This window comes from Hibiscus syriacus, unplaced genomic scaffold (genome assembly GCF_006381635.1).
Source record: "Hibiscus syriacus cultivar Baekdansim isolate YM2019G1 unplaced genomic scaffold, ASM638163v2 tig00111366_pilon, whole genome shotgun sequence".
Classification (NCBI taxonomy): domain Eukaryota; kingdom Viridiplantae; phylum Streptophyta; class Magnoliopsida; order Malvales; family Malvaceae; genus Hibiscus; species Hibiscus syriacus.
Window position 1 is genome coordinate 1,183,665 of NW_024063071.1, and position 13,749 is coordinate 1,197,413.

The 13,749-nt window shown below is 33.5% G+C and overlaps 1 pseudogene; it reads right to left on the reverse strand.

Annotated features, from left to right (window-relative positions):
- The window catches only part of LOC120159530, a 72,331-nt pseudogene that overhangs the window by 11,281 nt on the left and 47,301 nt on the right, over positions 1-13,749 (reverse strand).

Here is a 13,749-nt window from a genome sequence, read left to right on the forward strand (position 1 = left end):
GGTAATGTTGGAGGAAGTATACCTGGAGGCTCATCGGCTGTGTGCTCAGGGCCTTATTTACCGGTTCCTCGGCTGTGTGCTCAGGGCCAACTGGACTTGATGGTGGGTGTATGGTTCTGGGGAACCTACACAATTTGGACTTTTTGGATGGGGGTATATATATATATGTTTTAAAAGATCTGTATCTTTTTACTGGTTTTATGGGAACACACTAGAAAACCTATTCTGATCTTCTGAATCTAGACATCCGAAATATTTTCATCTGAAATGAATACGATTTGTTTTACATGCGATATCAATGGACCTCAGCTCAACATAAAGATCTGTAAATATCTGAACCAATAAGGAAAATATGTTTATCTGTATCTGCACGTTTTTCAGCATCATCTGGTAGTTCTGTATTACTGAGCTTTTCGAAGCTCACTCTATTACTCACCTTTTCAGGTTAAAAGAATTGTACCAGTGCATCTATCGACTTCAGTAAGGGAGTTCTTTCGGCGTTGTTGCAGAGTATGGTACATGTGATTAGGGGGCATGTAATTGTATTTTGATTTATATACAAGTCATGAAATCTGTTTTATTTTTAAATAGTGAAAATTGATTTTATAAGTTACATGTTTCAATAAAAGTTTTAAATTTTCCGCTATTTTTACAGTGGGTCGCTCCGGTGGCCCAAATGTGACACCCCGGATCGGATCTGGTTACCCTTATCGGTCTGGGGGTTACATTTAGTGGTATCAGAGACAGGTTTGACTCAAAATTTTTCAAGATAGACCGGCCAGTCGAATGTCAAAATATGTCTGATCAGTACATGCCCCTAGACTGCAATCGTACCTCTCTGAGCCGGAACTCCAGGGCTGAGTCCCTATCTGTAGCGAGTAAACCAAAGTTTTTATCTGTTAAGGCTATACTTGTACAAAAAGGAATACCAGTAACATCTGTCTAAACGCTGTGAAGTACCTCACGAGCCATGTGAGGGTTATTCATCTGAGAAATTCTGACTCGACTCTGGAAATAAAATTGGGATATGCTACTACTCTATGAGCCTATTCACGTAGCCAAGGCTGAATTGATTTCACAAGGATAAAGTTGTTTTTGATTATTTACTTGGACTGAGGGAGAATTCTGAAGAGATTGATTACTCGAGAAAATTTTCGTTTAGATTCTTTTATTGAAATGAGGAAAAGTTCTGATAAGAATGTATACTCAACTGGTTAAGGATTAGTGAAGGATCTGTGTTTCTATAAAAGCTACATGAAAGATATGAAAGAACTGATGGAAGTTTCATTTCTGTAATTATGTGACATTAATGAATTTCGAGGACGAAATTCTTTTGAGGGGAGAATTGTAACGCCCCAATTTAGGGGCTAAAATTTAGAAATTATAAAGTGGTGGATTTAATTTGGTATTTTGAAAGAAAAAGGGGATTAAATTGTAAGATTTCAAAGTTGGCAGATCGTTTTAAGAAGTGCAGGAAGTTCAGTGGCTAAACTCATGATTTAACCATTTTTTTAATATGTTGAATTATAAATCTCTGTCCCGTGCGCAGGCAGCATAAATTTTACAGTTTTCCCCTCTCCAACAACCCAACTTCCAACTCCGATCTACTCACCGTCCGACCTCCAAACGACGAGCTGAAACCACCATCGTGTTCGTTGTCAACCGAGGAACAAAACCCCTCAAACCTTTCGTCGTGAATCATCGCCGTTCGTCGTGAATTTCAGTCGGAAGTGTCGTCAGTAATAACTCGGTTTTAGTTGGTTTTTCATCGATTCATGACGATCGGGTCATCCGTTTACGACACCTCCCGCACCATCGTGTTCGTTGCATCGTTCTGAGTTTGTCGGTGTCATCATTGGTCTCCGTCGACGGCGGCGCGTGAGGAGGTGAAGCGGTCAAAGTTTCCGATTTGTTGAAATCGAGCTCTCCGCCGTTCAAAATTGTGAACCGAGCTTTGTAAGTATCTCGAAATCGCTCAAAATAATTTTTAGAAATTTTTTCGGGATTTTAGCACTGTTCACGCGCCCCCACGCGCCGCCACTACGTGTGGAGAAGGAAAAAGTGACTGGTTTGACCGGTCACAACCCGACCCGACTCGTTTACCCGACCCGTTGACCCGACCCCGTTGATCCGTTGACCGGCGTTGACCACTGTTGACCAAAACTTTGACAGGCTTTGACCGAGCATTAAACGACCTTTGTTTTTGACCGAGTATACCTATCCTAACATTTTTCGACGTTCCGAATCTGATTCCGCAGCCCGTTTCTCGAAATTCAGACCCGAAGGCCTCGAAATTGGCAGTCAAACCCGTTGACTTTGATTTTAACCGAAAATTCCAAATTTTCGAAAAGTCATATTTTATGCTTTCGACGTCCTGAATCCGAATCCGAAGTCCGTTTCACCAAATTCAAACCCGGTAAGCCGTCTTTCACTGATTTATCACCCGATTCGATCCGTTTATCGCAATTATGCTCCGTTTCTGATATAATTTATGTTGATATGTATCTAAGGAATTATTGGAAGTTGAATTGAAGATCAAAGACGTTCGAATGTAATTTTTATGGTCGATCAGTATTGCACGGAATTCGAGGTAATACCTTACTACCTCTTTATGCTTTATGGAACATGTTGATATTGGTAAATGCATGAATAAGATAATGTTGGTCACTTTTGTGGAGTTGAATAATTTATTCACTCGATATGAATGTGGTAGAAATTCTGTAACTGAATACGGATCGAATTACTAATATAAGAGATTGAAAGATTGTTAGAATTAAATTACAAGTTTGTGAATAGTGATAAAGAAATCAGACATGGATTTGTAAATTATATTTTATATCATCAAAGGTTAAATGTTAAAAGGTACTTGGATGGGAAATTATGAGAATACTTCGGTATGGTAAAAATACGAAATTACCCTTATATTGGAAAATGATAAGAATTGTCCCTAGAAGTGGATTAATAAATCTGAAAAGACATATTGATACGATAAATATATTGATGTGCATAAGAAATGATAGTTATACTTAGAAATTATGGATAACCGGTTTTTAACCCCAAGAGGGTTTATGCAAGATACTAGAAGTGTGTTAAGGGAATTATTTCAAGATTAGAGACTGTTCAAGAAAGCAATTAATCATAGGATCTCTAAATTATATTATTTTCGATAAGAGCTAATATCGAACTTATCTGGTTAAGAAATTACGGAAATGCCCTTAAGAGGTAGAATAGTCTGAGATGACTCTGAAAGAGAAAATACTTATAGGATTCGTACTTAACTCGATTAAGTACGGATTTAATTGTTAAGATCCCGACTTAGTGCAGGAAAATTCCTGATATTCCGTTTGTAAAGTCTGAGAAGACACTTGACCTGAAAATATTCTAATAATGAGTAAATACTTGAAGAGTAATTTATCGGGGGTATTCTGCTGTCAAAATTGTTCGAAAGGACTGAAGTAAATGATAAGATTGAATTAAATAATAAGATCGGATGGAAGGAAAATATTAAAATACCGTAGATCTGTAAAATGACCAAAATACCCCTGTAATGGAAATGACCCAAGAATATCACCAAGCTCAGAAATGATTGGATATCCTCGAGCTCTGAAATGAATGGAATAAAACTGAATACCAAAATTTACAAAATAACCTTATGGTCTAAACTAAGTAAATGTCTTGGATTAATTAAGGAATCCAAGTAAACATAGGTATTGGACTACCTTTAAAAGTAATGGAACACAATTTAAGTGAGTAGATCAACCCTAAAGCTATGTCAATACCTGAATGGCATAGATATTACTGGAATGCATGTTCGTCTTCTTAAGTTTAACTCGATCATAAATTTTGGAAGTATTCAACTTAGTTCAACTCTGGATCGCATTCAGTACTAAGAATTGAACGTTTGTTCGACAAATCAACCACGAAGACCAAATTGAATGAAATAGAAGTACAACATGTATCTGAAATTCAGGAACGTTTGAATTACTCTTGAAAATCCTAAAGTAACTGGAATGGAGATGATTGCTAAATGAAATAGGTAACCTCAATGACTGAGGATTTAGTAAGTGATTTGGATAAGTCTGGAAACTCTGATGAGTTTACGTAGTGTACAATTACAATGGGTTATGAACAAATTAATCAAGTACGTCGGCATTTCATGATATTGTGGAAGTGTGGAAATGAAATAAAGACATTGGAAGATTTATTCAACGATGATTCCGAAAATGGTCTATGGACAAGAATTGAGGTATTAAAGAGTTGTCTGATAATCCGATCAATTGACATAGAATATAAATGTCATGAACCTTCATTTCTTCCTTATCAGCTCAAGTCACATTCTGAATAACTGATGATTCTGTCAGTAAATGAACTCTTCTAATAGTGATTTTGAATTTCGATATTCTATCGGTATACTGAAGATCTGTATTCCTCTACTTGTTAAGATTATCCAATATCTTTGAATACTATCTGTAAATTCTTGTGTGTTCCCTACTCACATGAATATTTTATCTGATTTTCTGATTTGAATTATGATCTGATACTTGACATGGATTCTGATCTGATATCTGACATAGATTCTGATCTGATACTTGACTTGGATTCTGATCTGATACTTGACCTGGATTTTGATATGATACTTGACCTGATTTATGTTTTGATTTTTGATATATCCGTTTACGGACGGACATATTTTACGTGGGGGTAATGTTGGAGGAAGTATACCTGGAGGCTCCTCGGCTGTGTGCTCAGGGCCTTATTTACTGGTTCCTCGGCTATGTGCTCAGGGCCAACTGGACTTGATGGTGGGTGTATTGTTCTGGGGAACCTACACAATTTGGACTTGTTGGATGGGGGTATATATATATATGTGTTTTAAAAGATCTGTATCTTTTTACTGGTTTTATGGGAACACACTAGAAAACCTATTCTGATCTTCTGAACCTAGACATCCGAAATATTTCCATCTGAAATGAATACGATTTGTTTTACATGCTAAGCTAGTAAAAAACTTTGAGCATTATCATGTAGAACCGAACTAACTTTCCAAAACTTCATAAACTTATTCCATAAGGACCAAGCCACAGAGCATGTGAAGAATAAATGAGATGGAGATTCGATCTCTCTTTTACAAAAAAGACATGAAATGTATACAATCCTCAAAGCCCCTCGCTTTTTTAATTCAGATTTTACTATCAATTTCTGATGCGCTACCTGCCACATAATAGTCTCCACTCTTGGAGACACCAAACCCCTCCAAATGATTTTCATCCAAAAATTCTCAACTGACAAATCATGATAGCATAACTTCATACAAAAGTTGACAGAATAAATACCTTCCCCATTCCCTTACCAGATCAGACCATCTCTCGACTCTTGGGAGAGACTAATATTATGAATGATAGCCAGTAAGTCTGAAAACTGATCCAATTCCCAATCACATAGATTTCTTCTCATCTGAACATGCCAAGACCACCCTGTTGATCGAAACTCACCAAACTCAATTAACTTCCCATTCTTATTCAAAGAAAGAGAAAATAATCTCGTGAAAACAGCCTTAAAAGGAGAATCTAAAGCCCATCTATCGAACCAAAAATGGATACTCTCTCCATTACCCACTTTAACTTGAAACAATCTTCGAAACTTAGCACCAAAATGATTTTCTTTAAAATGATTATTGACCACCGATTTCCAAAGCCAAGAGACATTTGTAGGAAGTTTTCTCTTGAACAATAACATACTAGTGTTCAGATTATATTTGTTATAAATCACCTTCTTCCAAATGGAGTCCCTATCATTAGCAAACTGCCAAGACCATTTCCCTAGTAAAGCTCTATTCATGAAATTGAGATTCAACACACCCAAACCACCAAAACTTCTTGCTTTACACATTGTCGATAAGTTAACCCAGTGAATCTTTTTGAACTCTACCCCTCCTCCCCATAAAAAAATGGCCATGATGGAATTAAGCTTTAAATTCACCACAACAGGAATCTTGAATAAAGACAAAAAAATATGTGGGTAACGAGCACAACACCGACTTCAACAATACCAATCTCCCTGCCAAAGAAAGGGTTTTTGCCTTCCAACCGGCCAGCTTCTTAAAAAATTTATGAATAACCGGATCCCACAAAGATGAAGAGTTCATGATAGCACCAAGTGGCAGCCCTAAATACTCAGAAGGGAAACGACCAACTGAATAACCAATGTCACCCGCCCACTCCTTAACCTCTTCCTCACTAATATTAATGTCAGATAATTTGCTTTTGCTGAGATTCAATTGAATACCAGACATAACTTCAAAAACTCGTAAAACTCTCTTTACATTTAAACATGTGAAGCTTTCGTTAGAGGAATTTTCTTTCTTTGATGAGACTAGGGTATTTAATGAGTTGAACAGTTCATGAGCTGTTCGAACTCGATTCAGTCAACGCTCGACTCGGATTAACTCACTCAAAACCTTAACGAGTTGTGTCGAACAAGATCCAACTCGACTCGATAAATTTACGAGAAATTCATTAATTTTTTTAATAATTTTTAGTAATTATTCTATTCTAAAAGAGAAAGTCTAAATAATAATTACTAATTTGATAATAGATAATAAGAAATATGTTAAATTACTAATTAATAATTACTACTAATTTATTAATCTACTAATTTTCTAATAAACATTAAAAATACTAAATTATTAATAATTATTAACGAGCTTGATGAACAATGAGTCGAATCAAACAAGAAGGTTTTTAACGAGCACGAGTCGAGCTCTGCCCAACTCGTGATCAACTAACTCGATAAACATACCTCGATGAGACTGCTTGTTTGTATATGTGAATTTATAGGTATTCTTATTGTACCATCAATTTGTTTTGGCGACTAAATTGATGGCAACCCCATCATCGCCTCTACAATCTCCTCCTCCTCCAAAGGTCTCGCCACTTTCTATCAGTTGTGCTTTTATTTTGAGTACAAAATATGTTTTCTAATTGATAAATAAGTTTTTTAGCATAAACGTGTCTTGTCTACGAAAGACGTGTGCCTTCATCCTACCCCTTGCACCTAATCTCAAGAGACCATTTGTGCCTCAATAGATTTTGTGACATTTAAAACTAAGGCAACAGCTTCAGAAGAAAAAAAGACCAAAAAATAGAAGGTAAAAAGATTGAAGTTCATCCAAAAATAATCTATTCTCCATCACACCTAGACTATATTTCTTGATAAGGCAAGTTTTTACCCAATTCTAAAAGTTCATTAAACTCATTAAGTGTGCAAATGAAATTATATATTTCATATGAAGAAGAATTCATATAGATCAACTAATACGCCATTACCTGTGGTAAAACAGTAGTTGGCCTCAAGTTTGCAAAGACTTTAAGTCCTTCTCTAAGCTGAAGTAGGCTCGTCTCAGGCTTCAAATGTTTTTCATTTTTATCCCACTTATATCTAGGGATGAGTATTCGATTGAGTAAAGCCAAAAAATTTCGAGTTAGTCGAGTTAATGAGTCCTATTTTATAATTCAAAATTTACCTGAAATTTATTTGATTCGAGTTGAGTTGTTCAAGTTTCTGTTTCAATTTAATTATAAATATTTATAATGTTATGGTACTAATCGATTCCAATTTAAATAGCTTTCTATAGTCATATACGATATACATATGTATTTCTTCATATTTTTTCATATGCATGTATCATGTAGAGTTGAAAGACTTGACTCGAACTTGAAAACTAATCCACGAATTACTAAAATTCTCAAGTTATTCGAGTCTTATTTTATAACTCAAACTATATTTTGAATTTTTTTGAGTCGGTGCGAGCTTTTAGTGTTGAGTAGAAAAAATTATTTTTTTCAAATCAAGTTTTGCTTGCCCCTACTTATACCTTAAGAAAAATCTAGTGATAAAAGAAAAAAGAAAAATGCACAAGAAGAGAAGACCTAAGAAAAAATTTCGAGTTTGTTGAGTTGACGAGTTCTATTTTATAACTCAAACTTTATTTGAAAATTTTTTAGTTGAGTAGAGTGGTTCGAATTTCTGTTTAAATTTAATTGTAAATATTTATAATGTTATGGTACTAATCGATTCCAACTTAAATGGCTTTCTATAACCATATATGATATAGATATATATTTCAGTAGTGTTTGATAATTCTAGCCTTGATATAACCTCTCTCTTTTTCCTAATAAGATTTAGGTTGGCTAGATGGTTTCTAGCAAAGTTTCCTAATATCCAAATACAAGTTGATTTGTTGGTAGGGGACCCCTCTTTAGCAGACAGGTTTGGTTACCGGAATACTCATAGGAGTTCGAAACAAAGTTGGCAGCCTCCCCCTACAAATTTTTATAAATTTAATGTTGATGGGGCTGTCAAGTCTGATGGGATGGAGGGAGGAATTGGAGGTTTTTTGAGAGATTGTAATAGCATCATCCTATCGACCTTATCTGTTAGTATTGGTCCAGGCCCTCCTCCGTTGGCTAAACTAAAAGCTATTAAGAAAGGCCTAGACTTTTTTCTATCATCAGATTGGGTTGTAAAGGGAAGATTGATCTTAGAAAGTGACTGTAAATCTGTTGTAGACTGGATTCTGCTGCCTAATTATGTTCCTAGTTTCTTCAGTTCACTTGTTGAGGATATTGTGTCCTTAGTTCAAGAGAGGGCGGTTATTATTCGATGGATTCCTAGGGGATGTATTTGGGAAGCAGATAAATTAGCTAAGGATGGGATTGGTTGATTGTAAGGGTATTTTTATTGGGTGTTTTAAGAATATAGTTTTATTCTGATGCCCTAAATGTATTGGTATAACTTATTGTAATAGTTTCTCTATTCAATAAACTAAGGCACTCTTTTCCTCCTTCCGATAATTACTCTTTCCTAAAGTTAACTAAGAGGGAGGTTTTTAATGAGGCCTATTATTCCTATCAAAAAAATATACATATATATTTATTCATATTTTTTCATATGAGATATACATATATTATGTAAAGTTGAGGGACTTGGCTCGCACTTGAAAATCTATCCACTAATTACTAAAATTTTGAGTTATTCAAGTCCTATTTTATAACTCAAACTTTATTTTGAATTTTTTTGTGGCAATGCGAGTTTTTTAGCGTCGAGTCAAAAAATTCGATTTTTTTTAATTAAGTTGAGTCGAGTTTTGTTCAACTCTACTTATATCTTGAAGATAAATCAAGTGATAAATGAAAAATGCACAAGAGAAGAGCTAAGAAAATAATCAACAAAGTATCATATACGAGAATAGCCTCCAATTGTTCCAAGGATAACGACATCTGCTTTTTTGTGCTGCAGAAAGTGTTTCCTCGGGCACTGGAACTCCAGTCAAGTCCAAAGCATCTCCACCCATGGGCATCTCTTGGAAGCTGAAATCAATCCCAAATAATACATGTCATAGCATTTGTAGTGATAAAGAACGGGCATTATATGAAATCTAAAAAATTTCTTATTGAAAACAACAAACTATGAAACTCTAGGAACAAAAATAAAGAAAATATTGGAAGCCCCGCAAATTTAGTTATTTATTTGACCTATATCTTATCAACAATAAGAATAGATGAGCCCAGAGGGAAGAAAAAAAAATCTAGTAATTCTCAAGTAACTTGTCCATCATATCTAAACATCAAGAAAGAAAAACAACTAATTAAAATAAGCTTTTTTCAATAGTATACATTTAAAATCCTAAAACATTTCAGTTTTCTCGGCCAGCACATTTATTCAAATACATGTACTGTAAAACACCTACAACAATGTTTAATTTTATGGGTTTCATATTATCGATAATATTTTGCTTCGATTCCACTGTCTCAGTCCAATTTACAGTTTAAATTCCATATTCTCTCAAGAATTTCACTTTACACATCAGAAAAACATTCAACTACTAAGCTATAAAATATCAATTATAGTTAAACATATTCAAATATAATAAATAACTAAAAGTTTATTTATTTCTTTCCAAATGTTGCTACCAAAGCAAATAACTAAACGGAGCTAAATCCATTTCGAATCAGAAAACACAATATTACTACAATTCCACAATCAAGCCCTACTATTTTCTATTTATTTGATTCACTTAATCAGTAACCAAACATAAAGCAACGAGTGACTGAAAAGAGAGAAAATGGGGAAAAGGACAGAAAACCTTCGAGAGAGCCAGCGAGTTTGAGGACGTTTTTGGTGACGGAGATGACTTCAGGGCCAATACCATCGCCGGGAATGAGAGTGATGTTGTAGCGTTGGGGGGGTACGGCGGCGGCGGGGAGGGGCGCCTTATCCTGGTCGGTCTAGGAGACTGTTTGGCAATTGGTTTATGATTAAAAGGAGAAAGGGAGCAGATATTGAGGTGAGAATAAACAGACATTTTAGGACGAGAAATGAAAGTGAAAATAAGCAGACATTTTAGGACGAGAAATAAAAGTGAAAATAAGCAGACATTTTAGGACGAGAAATGAAAGTGAAAATAAGGGTTAACATTAGGGAAATGCTGACGTTAAAAGTTTTAAAAAAAGTAAAGCGCTGAAGTTAAAGTAAGGGTAAACTACATAAATGATCATTAAGGTTCTGAAGTTTTAAAAATAATAAATTAATCATTAATGTTATCAATTTATAACAAATAAGACATTAACATTTTAATTTATAATAAATCAATCACTCGTCGTTAATAATTTTTAGAAAAGGTTACGAAATACTGATGTGGGATGTTAAACTCATTTGTTTAGCATTGTTTCACCATGTTGAACGAAAATTGACCAACTTTTTGATTCATTCTTACCTCTTTTATATTTTTTTTCTCTCTTTTTCTCCTTCTTTCTCTTGTCATTAGAGAGGGAGAAAAGCTTTTATACAAAGAGGGAAAAATCAAACATTTGATCGTTAATTTAAAATTATTGGAGATGGAATGGGAACGAAAGAGAAAGAAGGAGAAATAGAGAAAAAACAAATATAAAAGAGGTAAGAATTAGTAAAAAAAGTTGGTTAATTTTCATCTAACATGGTGAAACAGTGATAAACAAATTAGTTTAACATACCATATCTTCATTATGTCACCCAGTTTAACAGCTATTAGCGGTGAGTGACCGATTTATTATAAATTGATAATTTTAATAAACAATTTGTTACTTTCAAAACTTTAGCGAATAAAATGAAAAACTTACTCAAACTTCAGTTTTCTCTGCCAGCACATTGATTCAAATACATGTATTGTATAACACCTACAACAATGTTTAATTCCACTGTCTCAGTCCAATTTACAGTTTAAATTCCATACTCTCTCAAGAATTTCACTTTACACATATTCAAATATAATAAACAGCTAAAAATTTCTTTCTTTCTTTCCAAATGTTGCTACCAAAGCAAATAGCTAAGCGGAGATGACTGAAAAGAGAGAAAACGGGTAAAAGGACAGAAAACCTTCGAGAGAGCCAGCGAGTTTGAGGACGTTTTTGGCGACGGAGATGACTTCAGGGCCGATACCATCACCGGGAAGGAGAGTGATGCTGTAGCGTTGGGGGGTTACGGCGGGCGCCTGATCCTGGTTGGTCTAGGAGACTGTTTGGCAATTGGTTTAAGATTAAAAGGAGCAAGGGAGCAGACATTGAGGTGAGGATAAGCAGACATTTTAGGACGAGAAAAAAAAGTGAAAATAAGGGTAACATTAGGGAAATGTTGACGTTAAAAATCTGACAAAAAAGTAGAGTGATGAAGTGAAAATTTTACTAAAGAGAAGGGACTAAAATAAATATTAAACCTTGACTAATAATATAACTCGTGTCAAATAAATGAGAAAGGCAAACCTAGGGCACAAACAAGTTGGCGTATTTAATGGATCATAGATTCTTAATTTATTAATTATTCATTCATTAGGAATAAAATTTCTATGGGTTCCATTCTTTATATATTTAACCTTCAAAATTATTCTTTCATACTTCAGTTATGTCACCGGATTATTAAATTTTAACGACACGATGATGTTGAAAAATATTTCCTTCACTGTGATGATGTGGAAAAAAATGATGTAATTTTAACATGACTATCGATGTCAGAAATGACGTCGTTTTAGGCACTAAATTTTATGGGTGGATTGATTTTACCACTACATTTTAAAAAGATTATGTTTTTTGCACTAAATTTTTCAGATCGACGTTGATAGCCAATAGTCATCTGTCATCGATCGTCTTTTTGTTGCAAGATAAATATCAAAACGTTCGCATTTCAGTCCTCTTTCTTCTCATAAGATTGGTTTTCCATGAAATCTACTCAAATACGATAAAAATCATTTAAAAGTTCCATGTGCTAATACTCTGATCTCCTTTGATGGTCGTTTGATAAGGCTAGTTTTGAGGTATATTGTTCATCTTCTCAAAATAATACTTCTCACTGTTCGAATTTTCGAACAAACCCCTCAAATCTAAGAAAGTCCCCAAATCCCTAAAAATGATGGGTTTTTGTTTAATTTCGTTGATTTTGAGTGAGTTTCATGAAAACACAGTCTTAGGAGAAGAAATTAGTAATGATTTTATCGTGAAAGATGACTGTAACAGACAATGATTGGTTGTCGGCAGCTGCCGAAAAATTGTCGTGCCTAAAACTAATATGTTAAAAAAAAATAGTGACAAAATCGATACATCTCTAAAGTTTAGTGTCTAAAATGACATTGTTTTAGACCTTAATAGTCGCACTAAAATAATATTGTTTTGTCCATATCACATCGTTTGAATTTTAATGATGATATAATTGACGTCAAAATTAAAATTTAGTACTCTAATTAAAAAAAATTAAAAATCTAATATCTAAAATTTAATAGCATAGCATACAATTTAATCTACCCATAAATAAATTAAATTTCTTAGAATTTTAGGACTCATGACATTTAGAAAAAGGACTGGCAATATAAGTAAAAAATAGTTGGGGTGGAATTAAATTCGTCGTCCTTTATCTTTACTTAAAAATTTATATTATTTTCCTAAGAAAAATACATATTTAAATCTTGTTTAATTGATATCTCATCAAATTTGAGTTCTAAAATATGTTTAAATTTAATTGTATCATCCAATTTTTAAATAGTATAGATATAAAAAATATATAATTTTTATTACGTTTATATAATTTTATATATTAATATTATTGTCATAATATTTTCAGTTCTTTTATTATATTCATATTAGAGTGAGAAAAACTCAAATCGATTATAAAAAATTAAATTTTTTGATTTTATTTATAATTTAATAAATTTGATATGATTTAATTTGAATTTTTTTTAAATAAAGTTTAAAATATAAAATATGAACGTTTATTTTTTTAGTAATAAGTAGATTTTAAAATTTTAGTCGAGTTTCTCAACTTTGCATTATATATATATATATATATCGTATATAGTTATAGAAAATCATTTTTGAAATCAATTAGTATATAACATTATAAATTTTAATTAATTTAAATATAAACTCGAGCAATTCGACTTTAATCAATTCGGAAAAAAATTTAAATTTAAATTTAAATTATAAAATAAGACTCCTCAATTCGATTAACTTAAAAATATTTGACTCGACACGACTCGATTGAATACCATTCATAGTGCGCATCATGTTTAATATAATCGTTGACATTGTATTCAAAATTAACAGTTCCTTTGAAAGAATTTTATTTTTCCCTTGGAAAAGTCATGAGGAGCTTGGAGAAGAAGGAATAGAAATGTCAAAGTTGAAAACGTGTATTAGAATTATATTAAACCCTCCTCCTCTGAAATGG